The sequence below is a fragment of the Oncorhynchus kisutch genome, linkage group LG4 (genome assembly GCF_002021735.2).
Source record: "Oncorhynchus kisutch isolate 150728-3 linkage group LG4, Okis_V2, whole genome shotgun sequence".
Lineage (NCBI taxonomy): Eukaryota > Metazoa > Chordata > Actinopteri > Salmoniformes > Salmonidae > Oncorhynchus > Oncorhynchus kisutch.
The window spans coordinates 15,872,603-15,898,576 of record NC_034177.2 but is presented as its reverse complement, the minus strand read 5'-3'; the positions used below and the strand labels follow the sequence as shown (position 1 = coordinate 15,898,576).

Here is a 25,974-nt window from a genome sequence, read left to right as displayed (position 1 = left end):
AGCAACCAACAAGTTCATGTTAGCCAGTCAGGCTGACAGGGAGTATGACAATATTCACAGAAATGGTCATATCGATCTAGACTGCTCCTTTGGTTTTTGTTATAATTTTTTATCTACAGTGCAGATTACTTCATCTAATATTCTGCTATTGGTCAGGGGACTCCACCGCTTATGTTTGTTTTTACATAAGTATAGCAATAATTGCTTTTAATGTTGTAGTGGAATGACTTGACCTCAGGAAGAATGGCTTAAAGTCAATAAATAGTCATTGATATGACAAGATTTCTGAGACAGCATATAATTTATTCATATTGAAGTATGTTTTATGTATGCTTAAAAAGGCCTGTTGCAAGCTGTAATTATTGAGATAGAAAATTCCCCTGGTCAAGATCCTGTTTGGATACGAGTTGCTCGACTTATCTTATTAATGCCTACCGACCCCTTCACTTTGGTCCTGTATTTCTAATCATATCTTATTAGTGTGCGAATGTTCCTCAGATCTTTATTGCTTGCCTTTAAAGGCCCAGTGCAGCCAAAATTAAGTTTTCACTGTGTTTTGTATCATATTGTACGACAGATAATGAAAAATAACACTGAAAGTTTGAAAAAAATGTATCAGTGTTATTTCCTGATAGTTGCTGGTTGAAAATACAATGTACACAGGACCTTCTAATCAGCCTGTTTACATGGGCAAGAATATCAGCTTGCCTGGTAACCAATTTACTGCATGGTGATGTCAATAGACTCTGCCAATAACAGCTAGTTTTAAGTTCACCCCTCGCCATGCAGACCACTCCCAGACAGTCTTAGCAAAATTCTTCCTTAGGAAAAATTGCTTTTTAGTTTCTCATCACAATAGGGTACTTAATTGTTACCGGAAAATTATTTGATATTGATATAAAAACGTCTGCATTGGGCCTTTAAAGATTTTGAAAGCCAAGCCGCTAACCCATCGACTCGCACGCCTTGGACTTCCAACCAGTCTTTAGAAGCTTAATTATTTAGGAATGCTGCATCTTAAAGATCAATTGGATAATTAAGATAATTGGAGAGAGAAGAATGATTTAATGCAGAGCAGGGCTATAAAAGCTATTACATTCTCTCTGCATTGTTGTTTTCTATGGTTCAAGTTAAGTCTATAGATGCTGGTGAGTGAAATCACAGCTTTTTACTGCTCCACCATTTCCTCTTCCCTCTGGCTTCCCCCTGGCTCTTAAATTATAATGATCTACTTCATTATGCCGCATTCTTTGTCATTCATTCTAAAGAAATTGCAGATCATCTGTATCTCATTCTTTCCGTGTTTTGATTGAGAATGGATAGTGTGGTGTTTGCATTTTTCCAGTTTAATCCTCTAAATTTATGAGTTTGTACATCTTTGATAAAGACATCACTTCCCTCTTTCTGGTTAACATTGCTTGACACTCATGTTAGAGTGAAAGTTAGTGTTATTACTTTGGGCCAACTGGATTCCATCACAAATGTTTGATATTATTCATTTTTACATAATTTGTCTGAATCCAATAGGGTTGTTGCATATCTGAACATATTGTGGTTTATTTTTTAACAAAGAGTGGGATCACTTTGTATTAAAACTACCTGTATACTGTATTTGGACACTGCACCAACCCCATAAATTAACCATAATTTCCTTATAGCAACAACCAATCGGGGCGGCAGGGTAGCCTAGTGGTTAGAGCGGTGCACTAGTAACCGGAAGGTTGCAAGTTCAAACCCCCGAGCTGACAAGGTACAAATCTGTCGTTCTGCCCCTGAACAGGCAGTTAACCCACTGTTCCTAGGCAGTCATTGAAAATAAGAATTTGTTCTTACTGACTTGCCTAGTTAAAAGGTAAAAATAAAAAATAAAAAAAATAAAACCACATCTCCTGATACAGCTTAAAACATTTTCTGAATATAATTTTGAAACTGCCACCTCTACAGTCAGCATCCAAAAGGCATTAACTCTTCACCAGCACGTCTTTTCCTGCTCCCCTAATTGTGCTGTTTACCCAATTTGGAGAGGGTTATTCATTTCCTAGAGAGCTTAACTGTGAATGTGCCTTTGGATCATTGTTTAATAAAGGGGATTTCATACCCTAGCTGGGCAGAAGTTCCCCCCCCCCCCCCCCCCCCCCTTGTTGTCAAAATTGTTCAGCAGGAGATGAGACAGTGAGCCCAGAATTGTCACATTTGGATAAATAGGCCTAGTGACAGACAGACAGGCTGAGAATTCTCTTCCCCACTGCGAGCAGGCAGCAACCAGCTGTTTCCTTTTCCTGCAGTGTGAAGGTTTTGAAATGTAATCCTGCCAAGACTTTTTTGCCATAGGAAATACATAATTTTCTTGCTAAATGGTTCCGGACATCCCTCACGGATTTAAGCACTTGATTTTAACAGTTTAACAGGCTAATGTCACAATTTGTATTTATTTCATCCTTCATCGGTGGTGGATTAGACTAATTACTGTATTTTTCATTCCACTTCCAACATTTTAGTTAATGGAGTGGTGTGAAATGATACACGATGCTTCCCTCCCACTCAAACCTTCCCTTAATGATTTGAATTTCAGTCTTCTGGCCAGAGCATCAAGCCCAGGCCAGGCTTCTACACAAACAGACAAAATTATTAACTTTTAACCAAATCCCTTTCAAGTCCACTTGTCATGTTTAATTGAGTACCCTCAAAATAGGCAGTATAGAAGTGATGTAATGATTAGAGTTGGTCATAGTCAAGTCCAGCGGTGTCCAGTCCTCCCTTTCTTACTGCATGTCTGACACAACCGCATCCCTAATTAAAGCAATTAAGTCAATCGATCAAACTATTAAGAGGCTGGACAGGGCCACAAATTCCCTGCCAACTTAATAGAGGAGAGGGGGGGAACATGTGAGTGTACCTGAGACGCAAGCTAATTAGCTATGGGAATGAAAAACAACTATCAGAAGTCTGAGGTTTGCTTACTCTGAACTTCTGTTGACTTCTTTCTTCTGGTCTGCAGAGCCTAAGTCGGGATAAGACATTCGTCGGACAACGAGGGTAACCAGGTTTTCAAAGGACACAGGTGGGCTGCCTTCAAGGGCTCTTCTATTTAATATGCCATTTAGCAGACACTTTTTTCCAAAGCGAACTTAGTCATGCGGCATACATTTTACATATGGGTGGTCCTGGGAATCGAAGGCACTATCCTGGCACATCATATTTGATGTGTATATGTTTGATATACATTATATATACACATCACATGCGATTCGTAATAAGACAAGCATTTTATATGACTCCATAAAGATAATTCAAATTTACAAGCAAGGATTAGGCAATGAGTTGACGTTGACTAGCAAGAATTGGTCTGAGAATTGTAGATCTCATTAACATTGTACAATGAATGGATTCACATACAAATCATGAAGCTTAAGTTACAAACCATACTTCTTGGCATATACAGTGCATTCGGAAAGTATTCAGACCCCTGGACTTTTTCCATATTATGTTCCATTAGTCTTATTCTAAAATAGATTAAATAATTATTTTTCCTCGTCAATCTACCCCATAACGATGAAGTGAAAATACGTTTTTAGAATTTTTCACAAATAATCTGATACCTTATTTATATAAGTATTCCGACCCTTTGCTATGAGACTCGAAATTGAGCTCAGGTGCTTCCTGTTTCCATTGATCATCCTTGGGATTTTTCTACAACTTGATTGGGCAGATTCCACCTGTGGTAAATTCAATTGATTGGACATCATTTGGAAAGGCACACACCTGTCTATATAAGGTCCCACACAGTTGACAGTGCATGTCAGAGCAAAAACCAAGCCACGAGGTTGAAGGTATTGTCCGTAGAGCGCCGAGACAGGATTGTGTCGAGGTACAGATCTGGGGAAGGGTACCAAAAATGTCTGCAGCATTGAAGGTCCCCAAGAACACAGTGGCCTCCATCATTCTTAAATGGAAGAAGTTTTGAACCACCAAGACTCTTCCTAGAGCTAGCCGCCCGGCCAAACTAAGCAAACGGGGGAGAGGTTCCTTGCTTAGGGAAGGGACCAAGAACCCGATGGTTACTCTGACAGAGCGCCGGAGTTCCTCTGTGGAGATGGGAGGACAGAAGGACAACTGTCTCTGCAGCACTCCACCAGTCAGGCCCTTAATGGTAGAGAGGCCAGACAGAAGCCACTCCTCAGTAAAAGGCACATGACAGCACCCATGGAGTTTTCCAAAAGGCACCTAAAGGACTCAGACCATGAGAAACAAGATTCTCTGTTCTGATTGAACTCTTTTGCCTGAAAGCCAAGTGTCATGTCTGGAGGAAACCTGGCACCATCCCTACAGTGAAGAATGGTGGTGGCAGCATCATGCTGTAGGGATTTTTTTCCACCGGCAAGGACTGGGAGACTTGTCAGGATCAAGGGGAAAGATGAACTGAGCAAACTACAGAGAGATTCTTGATGAAACCCTACTCCAGAGCGCTCAGGACCTCAGACTGTGGCGAAGGTTCACCTTCCAGCAGGACAACGACCCTAAGCACACAGCCAATACAAAGCAGAAGTGGTTTCAGGACAAGTCTCTGAATGTCCTTGAATGGCCCAGCCAGAGTCTGGACTTGAACCCGATCGAACATCTGGAGAGATCTGAAAATAGCTGTGCAGCGATGCTACCCATCCAACCTGACAGAGCTTTAGAGTATCTGCAGAGAAGAAGTTAAAGCTGTCAAATGTTGGCTAACCATAACTGCATGGCCATGCACGCCTCCAACTTGATCATCAAATTTGCAGACGACACAAAAGTAGTAGGCTTGATCACCAACAACGACTAGACAGCCAATAGGGAGGAGGTGAGGGCACTCGGAGTGTGGTGTCAGGAAAACAACCTCACTGAACTTCGACAAATCAAAAGGAGATGATCGTGGACTTCAGGAAACAGCAGAGGGAGCACCCCCCTCTCCGCGTCGACGGGACAGCAGTGGAGAAGGTGGAAAGTTTAAGTTCCTCGGGCATACACATCAGACAAACTGAAATGGTCCACCCACACAGACAGTGTGGTAAAGAAGGCGCAACAGCGCCTCTTCAACCTCAGGAGGCTGAAGAAATTTTACAGATGCACAATAGAGAGCATCCTGTCAGGCTCTATCACCGCCTGGTTCGGCAACTGCACCGCCCACAACCGCACGGCTCTCCAGAGGGTGGTGCAATGCTGCACAACGCATCACCGGGGGCAAACTACCTGCCCTCCAAGACACCTACAGCACCCGATGTCACAGTAAGGACAAAAAGATCATTGTTACGAATCCCTTTTGGCCCGACAGTCTAGGGGGGATGGTAATGAGATCCGTAACATAACTCATGCAATTGATAATAGTGACAAAGTAAAAGTGTGAACTAAATAACCACGACAACTGAACTCTACCGTCAAACTCAGGGTTTATTGGAAAACACACAGTAATGGGGGGAGCAGGAAAAGGGCTGAGCTGGACCCAAGGAAAGAAACAATAAGTATTCAAAAACACCCCTAAGCTAGACTAGCCTATTTCAACAACAGCTAACTAACTAACCAAAAAGATAGTGGGTAGTCCGCCCAGTTCTAACTAGTGTATTTAACTAAGTTTACCTACGGGTAGTGTATGCCCATGGGCGACTTGTCTTGTTTCCCCCTTTTCCCACCAGCAAACAAACACCATAACCAAAAACAATACTCACAGGTGAGGACAAAGTGATATGGAGGTGCTCAAACAAAAGGAGAGGTCAATACATAAAGAGAGTGAAACAGAGAGACCTACAGACATGGCATTTACAGAGAGATTAAGCTCTAAAGCAAACAACTGACAGGGTTTTTAAACCATGGGGAAGGAACTGTGATTGGGTAGGAAACAGGAGGAGGTGTGTCTTCTGATTGATGATTGATTGATGATTGATTGATGATTGATTGGTGACTGATTGGGGAGTGATGATTTTCACCTGTGAGGGGAGAAGGAGAGAAAAGACCACAGGATACATACACACACACAGGATACCTGTATCCGTAACAATCATCAAGGACAACAACCACCCGAGCCACTGCCTGTTCACCCCGCTATCATCCAGAAGGCGAGGTCAGTACAGGTGCGTCAAAGCAGGGACCGAGAGACTGAAAAATAGCTTCTATCTCAAGGACATCAGACTGTTAAACAGCCATCACTAAAACAGATGCTGCTGCCTACATACAGACTTGAAATCATTGGCCACTCTTAACAAATGGATCACTAGTCACTTTATTAATGGCACTTTAATAATGATGTTTACATTTCTTACATTACTCATCCCATATGTATATACTGTATTTTATACCATATTTTGCATCTCGTCTATGCCGGTCGATTATGGTCCATCCATATATTTATATGTACATATTCTTATTCCATCCCTTCACGTAGATTTGTGTGTATTAGGTAGTTGTTGTGGAATTGTTCGATTACTTGTTAGATATTGCTGCACTGTCGGAACTAGAAGCAGAAGCATTCCGCTACATTTGCAATAACATCTGCTAACCCTGTGTATGTGACCAATAACATCTGCTAACCCTGTGTATGTGACCAATAACATCTGCTAACCCTGTGTATGTGACCAATAACATCTGCTAACCCTGTGTATGTGACCAATAACATCTGCTAACCCTGTGTATGTGACCAATAACATTTGATTTGACATTGAAGACTCTCAAATATAAAATATATTATTGATTTTGTTTAACCCTTTTTTTTGGTTACTACATGATTCCATATATGTTATTTCATAGTTTGTCTACCCTATTATTCTTCAATGTAGAAAAGAGTAAAAATAAAGAAAAACCCTGCAATGAGTAGGTGTGTCCAGACTTTGGACTGGTACTGTATTTCTTCAGACCTTTTACTCAGTACTTTGTTGAAGCACCTTTGGCAGCACTTACAGCCTTGAGTCTTCTTGTGTATGACGCTACAAGCAGTATTTGGGGAGTTTCTCCCATTCTTCTCTGCAGATCCTCTCAAGCTCTGTCAGGTTGGATTGGGAGCGTTGCTGCACAGCTATTTTCATGTCTCTCCAGAGATGCTTGATTGGGTTCAAGTCCGGGCTCTGGCTAGGCCATTCAAGAACATTCAGAGGCTTGTCGCTTTGTCTTTATGGGATTTTGTGTTTAGATTGATGTAATGTAATGTAAAATGTAATACATTTTAGAATAAGGCTGTAATGTAACAAAATATTAAAGGGTCTAAATACTTTCTGAATATACTGTAACCGTCAAACCCGTTTTAAATAGGCCTATACTACAACCATTTAAGGAAACAAATATTGATTTACTTTTGTTTTCATGTAGATGAACTTTACCTTTTAGTGGGAGTGTTTACTCATGATTATAAGCAATTTTTTTGCTAACTTAATCTCTCTATTAAACATTCTACATCTCCTCTTTCCAACTGTCCTTTGATGCTGGAGCAGCGACTCCGCTAGATGCGCGGGGGTGTGGAGCACTTTAGGCTATGGCACTTCAGTAAAGGAATTCTTTAACATCTGGAATTTCTTTTATACAATGCCCATTTTCATTGCTTGCTAATTTGACACAGACTCTTTTCTTAATCTTTAGACTAATCAAAGTTGATGAGGCCCAGTCCTGGCCCATATGCTGCCCTAGGCGAGGCAAAACAAAAATGCTGCCCTTCTATACCTGCAGAATTAGTAGCCTAGGCTATAGCCTACAGTGTCGGCCACAATGCACTTTTATGAATGCCCATGTGGTAGCCTACCGTTTGTAAAACAGACAATTTACTCTTAATCCCTGTCATTTGGTTGCATACATTTCTGTTAATGCATGTATTCATTACAGTAATTTACCATTCTCAGAATGGAAACATTGTTCACAGCCTCTTACACTTGTGAGAAACAGCTTTTGGTTTATTCTATACCATCATTTACGTGCTCTGTGTGAGCAATGAGCATGTGTCTGATTTCCCTGTCCTGTTAATGTTGACAGAGCACACAGAAGTAGACCTACCTGGCCTGCTTCTCGCAAATGTCAAATGTAGGAAAGTTCCCCGCTGGGCTTCTCATTTAGTTGTTTTATTCACCTCACACAGTAAGTCAACAATGTCAGTTTCTTTAACATCCTTTTCAAATTCTAATAGTTCCTCACAGTATTTTGAAATATCTGTCCAACACTCTCCCCCTCGATAATCAGCGTCGTTGATAAATAGGCTGTGGACATGTGTGTTTTATATTTTAATGATTGCCAATTTCATCTTCATAGCTGTCTCTCGCCCCTTCATACTTAACTTGTCAATTAATTCATTATCTTATAGCCTACTTTCAGGAAAGGTAGCCTAGGTCTTTTATACGTTATACGTAATATTTGCTCTTGTGTCTGACACACTGGTGGCTTTGAATTGACGGGTGCTTATACAGGGATGTGCATGTGAGGTCAGCGATTCTGTCTATAGGCCTATATGTACATTCAGAAAGTTTCCTAAATTAGCCTGTCTGGACCCAATCTCTTTAATAACGCTACTGTCATGATTTAAAATGTTGTAAAAAGAAGACCTGATTTCAGTAGCTTAGGCTACCTTATTTCTCTCATTACGGCATCCTCTCTTTGAAGAACATGTCAATGCCACTGCCATCGAACGAGCACAGCAAGGTTTGTGACGTTATGCAAATATTTTGGGAAAACTATGGTTTTTTTCACCCATCGTTTGATTAGTTAGAATTTGTTTGAATGGTTTTGTGCGTCGAAATAGGATCTGTATTAAAAAAAAATATATATATATATATATATATGCAGAAAATCCAAGTGGCTTTGTCAGTGCTTCATGTTTTAATTTTTGCCATGGAAAAAGTTATTGCAATATCGTCACAGCCTTATTCAAGTGACTGGCAGGGACTGTTTCATGGGGCTTTAACCCTAATTGTTACTGTAAGTCAGAGCGTCTGCTAAATTTAATTTTGCCACTTGACTTGTTTGGTGCTTAATACACTACATGACCAAAAGTATGTGGACATCTGCTCGTTGAACATCTCATTCCAAAGTCATGGGCATTAATATGGAGTTGGTCTCACCTTTGCTGCTATAACAGCCTCCACTCTTCTGGGAAGGCTTTCCACTAGAGGTTGGAACATTGCTGCGGGGACTTGCTTCCATTCAGCCACAAGAGCATTAGTGAGGTTGGGCACTGATGTTGGGTGATTATGCCTGGCTCGCAGTCGGAGTTCCAATTCATCCCAAAGGTGTTCGATGGGGTTGAGGTCAGGGCTCTGTGCAGGCCAGTCAAATTCTTTCACACCAATCTCAACAAACCATTTGTGTATGGACCTAATTTTGTGCATGGGTGCATTGTCATGCCAAAACAGGAAATGGCCATCCACAAAGTTGGAAGTACAGAATCGTCTGGAATGCAATTGTTTGCTGTAGCATTCAGTTTTCCCTTCACTGGGACTAAGGGGCCTAGCCCAAACCATGAAAAACAGCCCCAGACCATTATTCCTCCTCCACCAAACTTCACAGTTGGCACTATGCTTTGGGGTAGGCAGCTTTCTCCTGCCATCTACCAAACCCAGCTTCAGCCGTCGAACTGCCAGATGGTGAAGCATGATTCATCACTCCAGAGTCCAATGACTGCGATCTTTACACCATGCAAGCCGACCCTTGGCATTGCGCATGGTGGTCTTAGGCTTGTGTGCGGCTGCTCGGACATGGACATTTCTTCAAGCTCCGACAGTTCCCAACAGCTGACGTTACGTCCAGAGGCAGTTTGGAACTCAGTAGTGAGTGTTGCAAACGAGGACATATTTTTATGCGCTACTGGCTTCAGCACTTGTCGGTCCCATTTCGGGAGCTTGTGTGGCCTACCACTTCGCGGCTGAGCCGTTGTTTCTCCTAGATGTTGCCATTTCACAATAACAGCACTTACAGTTGACCGGGACAGCTCTAGCAGGGCAGAAATTTGACAAACTGACTTGTTGGAAAGGTGGCTGGCATCCTATGACGGTGCCATGTTGAAAGTCACTGAGCTTTTCAGTAATACCATTCTACTGCCAATGTTTGTCTATGGAGATTGCATGGCTGTTTGCTCGGTTTTATACACATCAGCAACGGGTGTGGCTGAAATAGCCGAATCCACTAATTTGAAGCGGTGTCCACATACTTTTGTATATATAGTGTATGTCCCTGTTTTGGTACCGTACCTGGAATGTGCATTCATGGTAATTAGGTTGTCTGTAATGTGTGAACAGAAGCAAGATAACAATGCTGAAACTCTGCTGTAAGAAAACCAGTTTAGGGAGGAAAGTGCTAGTTATTTTTATTCCAGCAATGGCTTTTGTCCTCCCTTGTGATGTAACTGGACTAAAGCCTAGAGACGCATTTCATTTGTAAGGAAACTAACAATAGCATTTAATAAATCATGAGAAAGTATCCGATCAGAACTGGAGAAAGAAAATATCTGATATAACGCACTTGCTGAAATTGAGATTTTGTGTGACTCTAGATTACATCCATTATTTACTTGGTTAATAATGGACACGCTTAGACAAATGTTGATCCCCAAACATGATGTCTGAGAAACCTATTTTATTAAGTGGTGATCTCCCTTTCCACTCAACCCTCCACAGGAAGCTAGTGACCTGTCTGTCTGTGTCTATGGACGGCACTCTCCTCCTCTCAGGGTCCCACGACGAGACCATACGACTGTGGGACATCCAAAGCAAGCAGAGCATCCGCAGCATCAACCACAAAGGTGAGCTTGAATGACCCCTCGTCTCAACAAACCCTTGTGTCACCTCAGTGGTCCAAACCCATCTCTTCAGTTCAGCCATTGAGACATTGATTTCTCCCCCAACACCCTGAATCATACATCACCTAATCTCCCGAGACTGAATGGGATGCATGAGATAACGAGCTGCAGTAGTTCCAGTCTTTGGGTTTTCGTCACTCGTTATATAGACTTTTCAGGATTGGGCGAAAGCTGTGCTTAAACGTCTTCGCTTCGAGTATTTTGTGCATTTGCCCACATGGATCGGAAGGGGAGGGGGATTTGGCTTAGTTTCCTTTTGCGAGGGTGGAGACTTTGTAAACTGCTCTCAATTTCTAACACGTATAGACCCAGAAGTTAAGCACACATCTGACCAAATGACGCAAGATTTTACTTCTGGGTTGACCAAGATTATACATCACCCTGCCCCCCGGCCCGTGTTAGAAAACCTTTCCACTGTTGCCCTTCCTTGAGGTCATGGAGTGTACGGTTTGACATGCATGCCCTTTGGCCTGTACTATGCTCCAGGTGCCGGCTTTGTCTGCTCGTGCTCTCCGTCTCTCTTACTGGGCGCCAACGGCAGACGCCAAACTCAATTCCCTTCTTGCTCTATGCTTTGGGTTCAGCTTGGGCTGTTGTGTAGTGGTACGCTGATGTGTTTATTTATGTTTGCTCTTAATGTTACTTTGTGAAGCAGATATAGAGGGCTTGCAGTGGCGTCACAAATAACCTGACAACCGCGCCATGTTGGAAGTCTGTTGGAAGCAAATCTACTAAGCTAATTGTTAGAAGAATGAAGATAATGTGTTCAAAGATACAGTTAATGACTATAAGGGAGCTGAGCTGTCAAAGTAGAGTTGTTTTTTTTCTCCCTGGAGTTACCATCACATTGAGGCGTCTGGTCTTTCTATGGGCCACAGCACCCACTCAGTGCGACGGTGGAGTCCCTTTCTGTTCATTAAGTGCTTTTAGAGAACTGGGATTTGGTTGCATCACTGGGCAGGTTGCGAACTCATTTTGTTTTAATAGGATGTTTCTGTTTATTCAGCCACTGTGACTGGTTGGCTGTCTATCAGTTTTGCCGGATGGAAGAAGTAACGACGTTCAACAGCACTTTTATTGAACTGTCTTCTGGGATAACTAAACGGAACCATGGCCTTGCCAGATCTTTTTTGGCAGTGCAATCTCTTGTTTTTTTAGGGTTATAGCTTGGTGTTATTTACCCCTGTCGAGTTTGTAGGTTTGCGTCATTGTAAGGCAGTCATCTGACTTTCTAAAGAGAAGGCTGAGAGGGTCATGCTGGGTGTTGATCAGCAGTTTAATTTACAGAGTTTATTTATTAAACACACAAAAACACACATTTTCACTCACACAGCTGGAAAGGCACACTCCCCGCTGCTGACCACCATATGCAATGCCTCAGAGCTGATCAACACTGCTCTGCAACTTATTGGGCTGTCAGAAAACACCACTAGCCCAGAGAGCTCTTTTCAGGTAATAAATTCTTCCTTGAAAATAATCTAACAGTATATCAAGTCAAGAAGCAGCGGGCTAGTATTGAAATGTGAGAATGAATCTAATGATTTGGGTTTTAGCATGCCAATGTTGTGAGGGTGTTCAATGCAGGCCTCACTAAAGAAGACAGGGATTTATTTGTTAAGCTATAATCCTCTGCTTATGTGCATTCCACTCCTGTCATACTAAACATTTTTGGCACATGATACGGAGTACAAGGACTGGAATGTTAGCACTAAACAGAGACTGGCGACCAGGCTTATAATTAGACTAGATGATAAAGTTCAACATCAACAACCTATTTATTTTGTCATTTGCTATGTGGGTTTTTTTTCTCCGTTTTTCAACTTCATTATTTTAATATTACAATTTAAACTTAATTGAAAATAATCTTTAATGACATCATCAGATTTGGACTATTCAACAACCCCAGTAGCAAAACAAGAGAGAACCACAAACTTTAGACTGCGGCCTATTTTCATACAGCAAATAAACACCCCGTAACACTTGCACCAGTCAACTATGAACAACTGAACACAACCACCACGCCCAAATGTATAGATGGATGTCAACTCTGTCTCCCCTGAGGGTGTCTATGCTCCATGGGCTGCATTCTGTCAGAGGCGCTCAACCTCTCTCCAGATGTCTTCCCAGCCCCCACCTTGTCTTCCTCAAGGATCAGTGAAGAGGGCCAGTTCAGCCTGTAATTGAGTTGTCAAAAAGTCCCGGGCACCCCTCCCAAGCTCTAGCCCAGTTTTCCCAGCTCTGTTCTGGGAGAGCAAATGCAGTTATTGGCCCTCTGAAGGCCTGCCTGATCATGGGGGCAATAAAAAAACATTCACAGCCCTTTTGCTCTAAGCTCTGCGGCTCGACCGGCACAAATGGGAAGAGCAGTGGTAGAAAATCAGACAAGCTGACAAGCGACTGGAAGTTTATGGAATGGTGGCTTTGAAAACAAGGATGTTGAAGAAATGAGGTGTACAGTCAATGTGCTTTAAACTAACTTCAATTCAAATTATTTAGCATTTGTCTTATTTAACAGATCATACCAGTCCCCCATAAACATTTTTGTCTATTAAACTCTATTAAACTCTATTATTGTCTATTAAACTCAGCACAAAAAAAAAAAAATCCTCTCACTGTCAACTGCGTTTATTTTCAGCAAACTTAACATGTGTATGAACATAACAACTGCGACATAAACTGAACAAGTTTCACAGACATGTGAAACAGAAATGGAATAATGTGTCCCTGAACAAAGGGGGGGTCAAAATCCATTTTATTTGAACCCACTCTTCCACCAAGACACCTGCATGTTCCAGGACATTTCTGGGGGGAATGGCCCTAGCCTTCACCCTCTGATCCAAGAGGTCCCAGACGTGCTCAATGGGATTGAGATCTGGGCTCCTCGCTGGCTATGGCAACCTTTAACTAGGCAAGTCAGTTAAGAACAAATTCTTATTTTCAATGACGGCCTAGGAACAGTGGGTTAACTGCCTGTTCAGGGGCAGAACGACAGATTTGTACCTTGTCAGCTCGGGGATTTGAACTTGCAACCTTCCGGTTACTGGTCCAATGCTCTAACCACTAGGCTACCCTGCCGCCCCATTCCTGTCTTGCAGGAAATCCCACACAGAACGAGCAGTATGGCTGGTGGCATTGTCATGATGGAGGGTCATGTCAGGATGAGCCTGCAGGAAGAGTACCACATGAGGGAGGAGGATGTCTTCCCTGTAACGCACAGCGTTGAGATTGCCTGCAATGATGACAAGCTCAGTCCGATGATGCTGTGACACACTGCCCCAGACCATGACGGATCCTCCACCTCCAAATTGATCCCGCTCCAGAGTACAGGTCTCGTGTAATGCTCGTTCCTTCGACGATAAACGTGAATCCGACGATCACCCCTGGTGAGACAAAACGATGACTCGTCAGTGTAGAGCACTTACAGTCCTGTCTGGTCCAGCGACGGTGAGTTTGTGCCCATAGGCGATGCTGTTGCCGGTGATGTCTGGTAAGGACCTCCTTACAACAGGCCTACAAGCCCTCAGTCCAGCCTCTCTCAGCCTAATGCAGACAGTCTGAGCACTGATGGAGAGATTGTGCGTTCCTGGTGTAACTCAGGCAGTTGTTGTTGTTGCCATCCTGTACCTGTCCTGCAGGTGTGATGTTCGGCTGTACCGATCCAGTGTTACACGTGGTCTGCAACTGCAAGGACGATCAGCTGTCTGTCCTATCTCCCTGTAGTGCTGTCTTACAGGCTGACTACACTGCTCGCTTCACGTGTGTGAGCGTTGCAAAATACATTTAGAAATCTATATTATTCAATTATTGCACCCACACAATGCTCGTGTGTGCGAGCAACGAGCGTCTGCGTTGCCAAGGGCTAAAATAGAAGTCTGTTCTATTTTTGACGCAGATCACGCTACAAGTCCTTCCTCCCCCATCTCCTCATTGGTTTATAGAAGCGGGTACCCACGTGCCATCTCCTCATTGGTTATACCCACATGGGTGACTGAAAGACGAACAAGGTCAGTGGCGGTAATACACCTAATTAATGAAAGTTGCCAATCGCAATATAGTGTCAAGAGAAGAAAAAGCCTAGAAGGAGGAGAGATGACTAGAAACGATTCGGTTGACTGTTTTATCTGTGGATTAACTGTCGGAGTAGAGGAACTTGTGCATTTCAGGTAAAATACCAACTCAATGTTTACATCCCAGGACAAATTAGCCAGCAACAGCAAGCAAGCTAAATAGGACAAATTAGCTAGCAAGCTAGCTAGCTAAATTTACATTCATGTTTAATGCTTTTCGACCTGTCCCCAATTTAATGTAATTGGATCAGAGTTTTTTTATATTTTAACCTGCGTGTCATGATGGCGTTTGGTGTAGGGAACAAAATAAATGTATGCACGATGGCACACGCGCGCAGCCGGTTCGGGTTCCATGTTAGACGTCTCACAGTACGGACATTGCAATTTATTGCCCTATACACATCTGCAGTCCTCGTGCCTCTTTGCAGCATGCCTAAGGCACATTAACGCAGATAAGCAGGGACCCTGGGCATCTTTCTTTTGGTCTTTTTCAGAGTCAGTAGAAAGGCCTCTTTAGTGTCCTAAGTTTTCATAACTGTGACCTTAATTGCCTACCGTCTGTAAGCTGTTAGTGTCTTAACGACCGTTCCACATGTGCATGTTCATTCATTGTTTATGGTTCATTGAACAAGCATGGGAAACAGTGTTTAAACCCTTTACAATGAAGATCTGTGAAGTTATTTGGATTTTTACAAATTATCTTTGAAAGACAGGGTCCTGAAAAACGGACATTTTCTTTTTTTGCTGAGTTTCTGATGGTACCATTGGTGTGAGTGGTCGGAGGACAAAACAGAGGCCTCAAACTATATCCTACTTCTTGATTATTATTATCTATATTATTATGATCTATATTATTATTATCATATCTATATTATTATTATTTTTTATCTAAAGTATTTTTTATCTATATTATTTGTATCTATAATTGTATCTGTATTTTTATCTATATTATGATCTATATTATTACATTTATTATTATAATCTATTATTATTATAATAATATAGATTATTATTATAATAATATAGATTATTATTATTATCTACATTATTACAGTCTATTATCTTTATTATTATTATAATCATCTATATTATTTGTATTATTATAATAATCTATAATCTCTGCAGATCAGATGCCAAAGAAATTAATGTCGGAACGTTCCAGCATGGGCCCTAGGGTAGAAAACTAGAGTGACTGTTAGTGTGCATTAACACGGTCATTCAGGACTGGTCGGTAGAGCAGCACATCAGTGTTGTAGTCCTCTCACATCCCCTTGCCACTTTGCCACAAACTGCTTTGGCATAAACTGCTGCACTTTCCTTCTCAGCCCTTGTTATATGCCGCTTAAAGAGTGATTGAGGCTGGCACCTCAGTGGGACCTCCCACTTAGAAGAGGACAAGAGCCTTGTGTCAAAGTCATTGTGTGGCAGTAGCCTGCCCTATACCATTACTGCTTAGTGAGCACTTGCTTCACCACCATTAGATACTGGCATGGCATTACAATGAGAACTCATCAAAAAGTTCATTTACACAAGTTTGCATATTTATGAAAGGAATTTTGGTTTCTATCTGGAAACACAAGATGCCTCATTTTTAAATCTAGATATCCTTAGTTGACGAAACAGCCACGTCTGTGTGGGATATTACAACAACAAAGAAGTTACTGCAAACAACAAGCAAAGTTGCAGGAGAAATTGGTTGATTAAAATCATCCCATCAGGATTTTCTCTGTTGCTGTTGTATGTAGTTAGTGCATGGCCAAAATGTTGTATTTCTAATATCAATGTGTTGGACGTTAATTTCATATATACTCTACTCATACACAATTCAAACACCACTAATCTTTCAACCCGCATCACATTTCATAGTCCTCTCAACGTGAGAAAAAGTCAAGCAGAGGCGCTACCACAGGAATTTGACCAAGAGCAAGTGCAACATTTATCTTCCTCCAACTTCCATATCGGTATCTGGATAATTGTTTAGATTATCTCCATATCGTTATCATGATAATTGTTTAGATTATCTCCATATCGTTATCATGATAATTGTTTAGATTATCTCCATATCGTTATCTGGATAATTGTTTAGATTCTCTCCATATCGTTATCTGGATAATTGTTTAGATTATCTCCATATCGTTATCTGGATAATTGTTTAGATTATCTCCATATCGTTATCTGGATAATTGTTTAGATTATCTCCATATCGTTATCTGGATAATTGTTTAGATTATCTCCATATCGTTATCTGGATAATTGTTTAGATTATCTCCATATCGTTATCTGGATAATTGTTTAGATTATCTCCATATCGTTATCTGGATAATTGTTTAGATTATCTCCATATCGTTATCTGGATAATTGTTTAGATTATCTCCATATCGTTATCTGGATAATTGTTTAGATTATCTCCATATCGTTATCTGGATAATTGTTTAGATTATCTCCATATCGTTATCTGGATAATTGTTTAGATTATCTCCATATCGTTATCTGGATAATTGTTTAGATTATCTCCATATCGTTATCTGGATAATTGTTTAGATTATCTCCATATCGTTATCTGGATAATTGTTTAGATTATCTCCATATCGTTATCTGGATAATTGTTTAGATTATCTCCATATCGTTATCTGGATAATTGTTTAGATGATCTCCATATCGTTATCTGGATAATTGTTTAGATTATCTCCGTAAGCGCCTGGGTCTAATTGTATGGTTTCCGCCGAGGGCATCGATAGATATTATGTGGGCTGGAGCAGAGCTTGTCTGGTGCTCCCCTCCCACACATCTCTGCACCCCTGCTACTGTGATCCTGCTTGGCAGCTGGCAGAATTTCAGAGTGTATGTTGGAGGGACCCGGACCATTAGTGTAATTCTAAGAGTGGGAGCCAAGTCCCAGGGATCGATATCTGTAATTGAGTGGGAGATAATTAGCCAACCCTTATTACTACAACAAGGAATAAATATACTCTCCTCAGTTACCCCATACACAAACTACATTTTAAACAGGGCCCAATTCTTGGATGTGGTGAAATACAGGTATGTATGCTAACTCACCTCCTTTGCCTCTCTACCTCCTTGGATGGTTGCAGTGGCTTCTACACGCATAAAGAGCAAATTGCACGAATTTGCACAAATCTCCCTGGAACTACATTGAAAACCCGTTGATTGGGAACGCTCTGAAATCCTCTGAATACCGCGAATGCTGCGGTGGCTGTGCATAAATAACTAACAGTCCTCTGGTTGTCTGTTAATATAATACCGATGGACAGGGATTAAGGCAGGAGGAGAGCACTTCTGCTTCCTGTTTACCCAGGTTTATCGCCATACTTATCAGGCACAATATTGCCCTAGTCTTTCCCTCCCTCCACTAATCCGCATTATTCATGATCTAGTTCGTTAGACTTTGGGGATTGTATTTATGTGCTGATGAATAAATGAACAACAACCTGTTGCTTTGATTGGCCCATTCCCATATTAATGTACAGGTGGGTATGTTTTTCCACTCTCTCTCCCCCTCTCCTCTATTTGTCTTGCCCTCTCTCTCACCCCCTCTCGCTCTCTTTCACGCTCCCTCTCGTGCCCTCTCTCTCTCCCCTCTTTCCCTATCCAATTTCCTATTTCACTTGCCTTCTCTTTCTCTCCCCTCTCCCACTCTCTCCACCTGCTCTCACCCCCTCGCTGTCTTTCTCACGCCCTCCTCTATTTCTCTTGCCTTCTTTTGATCTCTCTCCCCCTCTCGATCTCTCTCCCGCTCGCCCTTTCCCCCTCGCTCTTTCCCCTCTCACTTTTTCTCTCCCCCTTCTCACCTACTCTCTCTCCCCCTTGCCTACTTTCTCTCCCCTCTTTCCCATTCCCTCTCCCTCTCTCTCGTTCCCTCTTCCCCTCTCTTTCTTTCCCCCTCTCTCTTCCCCCTCTTTCTCTCATCTCTCCCCCTCTTTCTTCTCCTACTCTCTCGCCTCTATTTCCTATTTCACTTGTGTTCTCTTTCCCCTTTTTCTCTCCCCTCTCTATCCCGCTCTCTCATGCTTTCTCGCTCTCTCTCTCTCTCTCCCTCTCGCTCTCTCCCCCTCCCTCTCTCTCCCCTTCACCCGCTCACTCTCCCCCTTTCTCCTTCCTTCCCTCTTTCTCCCCCTCTCTCTTTCCCTCTCCCCCCTCTCTCTATATTTCCTATTTTTCTTGCCCTCTCTTTCTCTCCCCTCTTTATCCCACTCTCGCTCTCTCTCGCCCTCTCCCCTCTCTTGCCTTCTCCTCTCTCGCACTCCTCTCTCCTGCACTCCCCCTCTCGATCTCTCTTCCCCTCTCCCACTCACTCTTTCCCCTCTCTTTCTCTCCCCCTCACCTACTCTCTCTCCCCTTTTTCTCTCTCCCCCTCTCCCCCTTTCTATCTCTGTCCTTCTCACCCTCTCTCCTCTCGCTTTTCTCTTCTCTCCCCCCCCTCTCTCAATCTCTCTCTATCCCGCTCTCTCGCGCGTTCTCCCCCTCGATCACTCTCGCTTTCTCTCACATCACTCTCTCCCTCCCTCCTCTCTCTCGCTTATAATAATACAAATAATAGATTATTATAATAATAATAATAAAGATAATAATAGACTGTAATAATGTAGATAATAATAATAATCTATATTATTATAATAATAATCTCACCCTCTCTCCTCTCCCCCTCTTTTCTTCACCCCCTCTCTCTCCTCTCCTCCTCTTTTTCTCACCCCGTCGCTCTCCTTTCCCCCCTCTTTTTCTCACTGCCTCTCTCTCTCCTCTCCCCTTCCTGCTCTCCTGTCTCTCTCGCCCCCCTCTTTCTCTCCCCCTCTCTGTCTCGCCCCCTCTTTCTCTCCCTCGCCCCCTCTCTCACCCCATCATTCTCTCCCTCGCTCCCTCTCTCCCTCCACTCTCTCTCTTTTTCTCTCGCTCACAGCTGCCCCAATTGAGATTTCCCATGATGGAAATGCATTATTCAATTCCCTTGTTGGCTGAAAGACAAACAAAAATCGGGACATAAAGCTGTGATCCTTCCAAACATGAAAGTAGAACCGCAGTTTAAAAAATACTTGAGTTGGATCTGTGATTTCATGCTCAATAAGCATGGCAATTTAGCGCACCACATCAAATGTTAAAGCTTGTACAGCAGAAGGCTGAGCCTGTCCAGTGACTTCTGGTAATACAATATTCATTCTCTCGTAGCTTGTAGATTAATCTTCTTTCCTGCTGAACATGATGACAAGGTAAATAATGATCCAGCAGAAATATTGACTGCTGAATCTCACATAAGACAGGACAAGGAGACCCACCGGAAATTTAGTTTAGAAAGTAGTTTTGTTTCCTGTCTCATTGTATCATGTAGGTGTTTTCACTTTTTACCTTTTAATGAAGTGTGTGTTAAAGGATTTTAATATAATTAAGTCTGTCAGAGAAAATGTGGTTCTGGCTACGGTCAAGAGAATTGCATCAACCATGTCACAATTCCTTATGATGGATATAGACTCTGGCCATTTAACCTCACTCCCTCTCGCTCAATCTTATGTTCAATCTAAATAAATCATTCAACAAACGAAACAGACTACCAAGAGGATATCCAAGCTTTCTCTTGGCCTAGTCATGATTGCATTATGTAAAAATCGCCCCGCCATTTCCTGGTTGCTAAAATTCTAATATTTCACCTAATTTCAGTTTGAGATAAAACAAGCAAGTATAGTGTAGACAATCATTGTAGCATTTAAACTGCTGTGAAAAATATTTTCCATAAATATTGTATTTTCAGCTGTTTGAAGCTGCTGTACAAAGCCTAAAATAAAAGATGCAAAAACTAAACTTAAGCACGGGAAGCATAGAAATAGTGCACATTGAACAGATCTACCACTTCTTAGACCTACTTTCAATGTGAATGACTGATCTATAACTAAAATGTATATGTGAATTTGGATGGTTCTACCCAAACAGTTACATATTGCAGCTTTAATGTTGTATCCCTTGCCCTTGACTTTACAGGTCAGTACCTTATTAATTATGCTCAGTGATGTATTTTTGCTACACTATGCAAATGAGGACACTGATTTTGATTACATTGACTTTTTGTCAATATTGCTGTCTATCAGTAACTCGATGCCTCTTCAATCATTAATAGAAGCAAATTCTTATGTACTCCAAGTGGTTTGTCAATCAGCAAATTGGTAATGTAGCCTCTGAGATTGACCTTTGAGGTTAGCCAATGGAATTACATTTCAGGACCCCCAGGAGAGATGTCTGAATGCAGCTCCTCAAAGTGACAGGCCAAAGACGAGGGTAGCGGGCTGAGTCAAACAAACGCATTTAACTGAATAGTTATGGGTCTCTGCTTTCAGAGTGAAATGCAAGGCGGAGTTGCAGAGAGCTGTGCACTTCCTAAGCAAAACTCTCCTTTGAGAGGGGATTTGGTATGCCAAGCGTTTTAACGGTTAAAGGGTGCTCGCTCTGTGCCAACATCAGGAGAGCGATAAATCAACACCCACCATGTTCTTTTTCGTTTTAACCTCCCTCCCCTGGCGTGAAATGGCTCTGGCAGCAATCTGGGTGCGCTGATGAGGAATTACAGCTCCTGTCCTTCCCTTAGTCAATTTAGATGCTGATGTAAAGATTTAAAGTGGGAGCAAAGATGAATGCTTTGACAAACTGGTGACTATTTTCACCTTTCGTCTTCCTGTATCCACCCTGATAAGCTGAGACGACAGAGAGGTTGCCAAGGCCTGCTTTCACTACTGTAAGCATGTTACATTTTATGGTGGAGGAAAATGTGTTATAAGTGTTATAATAAATAAATAAGTACTGCTATGAATGACAGCCTACTGTAAGTTTTCAGTGTTATGACAATGTGGTAGGGTTGTGAAAGTTAAAATGAAATTGGGATAATTAATGTTAAGAAAAAATTCCCCCCACAAAGTGAAAATCACATTGCAGTCATCACAAATCATATTATTTTCCGTATTCTAGACCAACTAGACTATAGCCTATAAAGGCCTGGGCAAAGTTATGTCATTTAAATTAAACCAGAGATGAGAAGGCCAACTTTAGGCTATTGAATTTGCAAGACAAGATATTGCGAGATACAGATTAACAAGACCGATCCACACGTTTTTTTCTGTGTGCTGGCTCGCCTGCTCTTTCTGTTCACTAATGATGCGGGTGTCTTCTTCTTCTTCCCACCATCGACTGGAGTGTGGACCTCAGTTCATCGTTCAATCACCCACGTGGGTATATGCTCCTAAAAACCAATGAGGCGATGGGAGAGGCAGGATTTGCAGCCCGTCAAGTGTCAAAAATAGGACCAAGTTCTACTTTAGCACCTAGGTACACAGACGCGCGAGCAGGTTGGATGAAACGATTGAATAACATGTATTTAATATGTAACTAAAGTGGTGTTGTCAGCATGTAAAGCTCTAACTTCTAGGCTACCTGCTGCCCCTAGCCTCCTAGCTGTTTCATTGATGATGGGCCCTGCTTTACTGGTTGAGACATCGCACGCTGAGACATTGTTCGATATTCCATTGCGAAATACAGCTTTGATTACCAATAGATACGCCAAGTGCACGGTTCTGATTCTGTCTGCCTGGTGGCCGACTTCCCTACACTGTGCCCCTCCCCTCTCTCTGTCCCCCAATTGATCGCAATGTAACGTGAGCATTTGTGCTCTACGAAGTATGGCAACTAATCATTTTCCTCCGTTCCAAAAATACTGAATCTTAGGAGTCGATTTCTAGCAGAATCGGAATCTTGACACTCAGGAATTGGAGTCGACACCGGCAGTCGAAGAATACATTATTTAGCAGTCTACTCTCTACCACTATGTCGTCATCGTTAGCAGTTGGAAAATGGCAGAGAAAAGCAAGCGACAGCATCAAAGTCCTGTATGGCTTTACTTTGAGAAGGTATTGAAATGCAAACTTTGTGAGGTGGAATTCTGGTATAGTATGTGGAACAGGTGTAATGTGGAACAGGTGTAATGTGGAACAGGTGTAATGCCTAACGATCTGAGAGGAACGTACCTTGGGACCCAAAGCATTGATGGCAGCAGCACAGTCGCAAAAATGGCTGTTGAATGGGAAAGCATTGGGCATACTGGAATTTATACCAGCCAAGCCCTGTAGCACAATATAGAGCTGTGCCAATGTCTGACTCACATTGTCATAAGCGTGTGTGTGTGCGCGCACATTACTGCAGTTAAACGGGACTGTGGGAGGGAGCGCACCCACCTTGTAAACCCCCCCCCAGACTCTGGAGATTTATTGTCACATACATAGAATTCCCTAAGCTGTTTTTTTAGGCCTCCTCCTACTGTTCCTCAGCTAACTGATCATGATTGTGACTGATGAATATTGGTCATGAGATATGTTGGGAGTTAGCACACAGGAAACAGCAGAAGAGCTGAGGGGAAATAAATGCATCTTCTCTGAGGAGACTCGGTGATCTGAAATATCCGTCTGGCCCAAAACCATGGCGGCATGATAAGCATCAGTACAGGAGGAGTAGCTTGATCGAAGCCTCCGAGTCGGACGAGGCATCAGTGGGGAGTTTAATTAATGTAAAAGGTGAGGACGACCCGGCCTGATCCACTACTGACAGTCTGAGTTGGATGCTCCTTCTAGCAGTCGCCAAATACAATCAACCGAGCAGGTTGACGTTTGTTGTCATGAGTCTTGTCCTGGAGGCAGAACGGAGCGATTTCCCCTTAGATAGTCCAACTGCGAAGTAAAAATTGTCTATTGAAAAAATGATGACAAAAATGTGCTTTTCGGTCTTAATTTAAGGTTTAGGGTTAGGCATTAGGGTTATCAGTATGGTTAGGTTTAAAATCAAAATGTAAAATGTTATGACTTTGTGGCTGTGCCAAATAGTGACCACTGCAGAGCTGCCTCCAGAACAAGATTCATGAGGGAAAAATGCTGACCTGCATCAACCGGATATACTCTTTCTTTTCCGTTGTTCCTCGATGTCACTTTGATAAATGCATGGTACAGACAGCCATCTGTCTAGATGTCTCCTGGTCCATTTCCTCTGAAAAGTGTCACACCTGATGTTACATGTACTTATTTTTTAATTGGTATAGATTCCCTCTAGTACTGATGCTGAGTAAGTGCCCTACCTTGTGTCTATTATGTAGATAAAGTGTGATTACCACAGAGATAAAACAATAGTGACTTATCTCTACAATGATTACTGTTTTGTCATCATATCAATATTGTGTAACAGCTCTAATTACATAATATGTCTCAAAATGCCATATTTTCATCCAATTCAGTTGAATTTGAGCACATTTATGTAAGTGTTTGGACCTCAAATATTTGTTTGCTTCTCCACACACACTCATAATTGCCATTTCAACCAGAAGGAGCCGGTCAGGGTTGTTATAAATTGTGGCATTGTTTTGACAGGCCTGAAGAACTTGAGATTCAGAAACTACACTTATGAAAGGGCTTAAGGAATAGCATAAATCCTGGAGCGCTTTCCATTCGGTGTTTTATCTGCCCTCCAAAGATTAGAATTATGAGCGTCAGCTTGTGTACAGTACACGCTCCCTCAACAAAATCTCCATATTCTACTCATAAATAATTTATCATCTACTGGTGTTTATTTTTCAGTCTATGATGCTAATTATGTGGGATCCAATTAATTAGTCCGCATGGGCACACTGAGGGAACCTTTAGTTTTTATTGAGTTAGGCTATTTGGCCATAAATGCTTTGTCTACTTGACTGCGATAACTTAACAGTGAAGCTCAGCCAACTACGCCAACACATGGTAGGCAATTTGTTCCAATAGATATTTTTTTGGCCGCGTGTACAGGGACTTAAGAGACAGGAAGTGAATTAACATTTCAATATGCACTGACTTTTCATGCAACATGCTGTGTTCATACATCCCAGTTGAATGATTCCATTTGTTTATTTTCTATATCTGACTCTCTCTCATTCCTTCTCTTTCTCCCCCTCTAACCTTGGGGAATGAAATTATGATATGATGGAGGAAGGATTTAATGCTGCCAAAAAGTTTTCATAAAGTTAGAATGGCTGACAATGTTCCAGCCGTTTTCATTCAAGCATGATTACTCCTGGGCTACAACACCCCAGGACTTGTTCACGTTCAACCATTGCCTAGGCTTCATCTTGACAGAACGTTTAGATAAGTCTTCTCTTACCCTAAACCGGAGAAATAGACGTGTGTTTACAGTGTAGAGAGTACTCCACTGTGATGTACAGAGCTGACCAATGTCAACCAAATAGTGAGGAAAGGGGAAGCTCAAAATGGATGTTAAGGACTTCATGAAAACAGGCGTAGGTGAAATAATTCATCTCGGCAACCCAGAACCAAGGGGACCAGTCAAGTAGATTGCACATCTATAGCTATGAGTGATATAGCCTACCGCACTACTCACTGTAGTGTGTGTATATACCGAAAGTTGTTTTTCCTTTTCAACCTGGGATTTTAAAGTTCTCCTCAATATCAAATTCACATGTATTTTACACTATTATAAAACATTTGTTAAGGTTACAACAAGAGAGCAAGTCTGCCATATCATTTTCCCTAGATTAGTATACCTGAAAACCAATGTGTGCATGATGCTTCTGCATTTTAGGAGAGCACAATCATTTTAGGGAGGTTACTTGGTGTTCTATGATGATAATAATGAATGATTGACTGTCATAAATAAACCCAGTCTAGGTATATCATGCATCTGGTCCATTCTGGTGTACTGCATCTCTGATCCCTTTTTCTCTTTTGGTCTTGTGAAAAAGCCATCACCATGTAGCTAAGACCATCAGTTGGAATAAGTCTGTCAGACCCTCATCAGATTTTGATTCCCTCCATTAGTTTCTTGTGTAATAGAGCTAGATTCAGGGCATGTAGAAGATGCCTTGTTGCCCCCTGCTGAACCCCCCCCCCCCCCCCCCTTTTCAGCCACCAATACCCTGGGAAATATGTTTTTATCCTGGCGGACAGATGGGCAATTCGGATGATTTGAAGGCCACTTGTGGAAGACTGACAGTAATGGGTAAATAAAAGATTGTCCGTCGAGTTGAAGAGCACTAAAGCTCATGTAAGTGTTGGCATCATAAAAAAAAGATTGAAAAGCAGTAGGCTTAGTCAGAAC

The 25,974-nt window shown here is 42.0% G+C and overlaps 1 pseudogene; it reads left to right on the top strand.

Moving 5' to 3' along the window:
• Window positions 1–25,974, top strand: part of LOC109889105 (WD repeat-containing protein 18-like) — a 132,529-nt pseudogene that overhangs the window by 53,678 nt on the left and 52,877 nt on the right.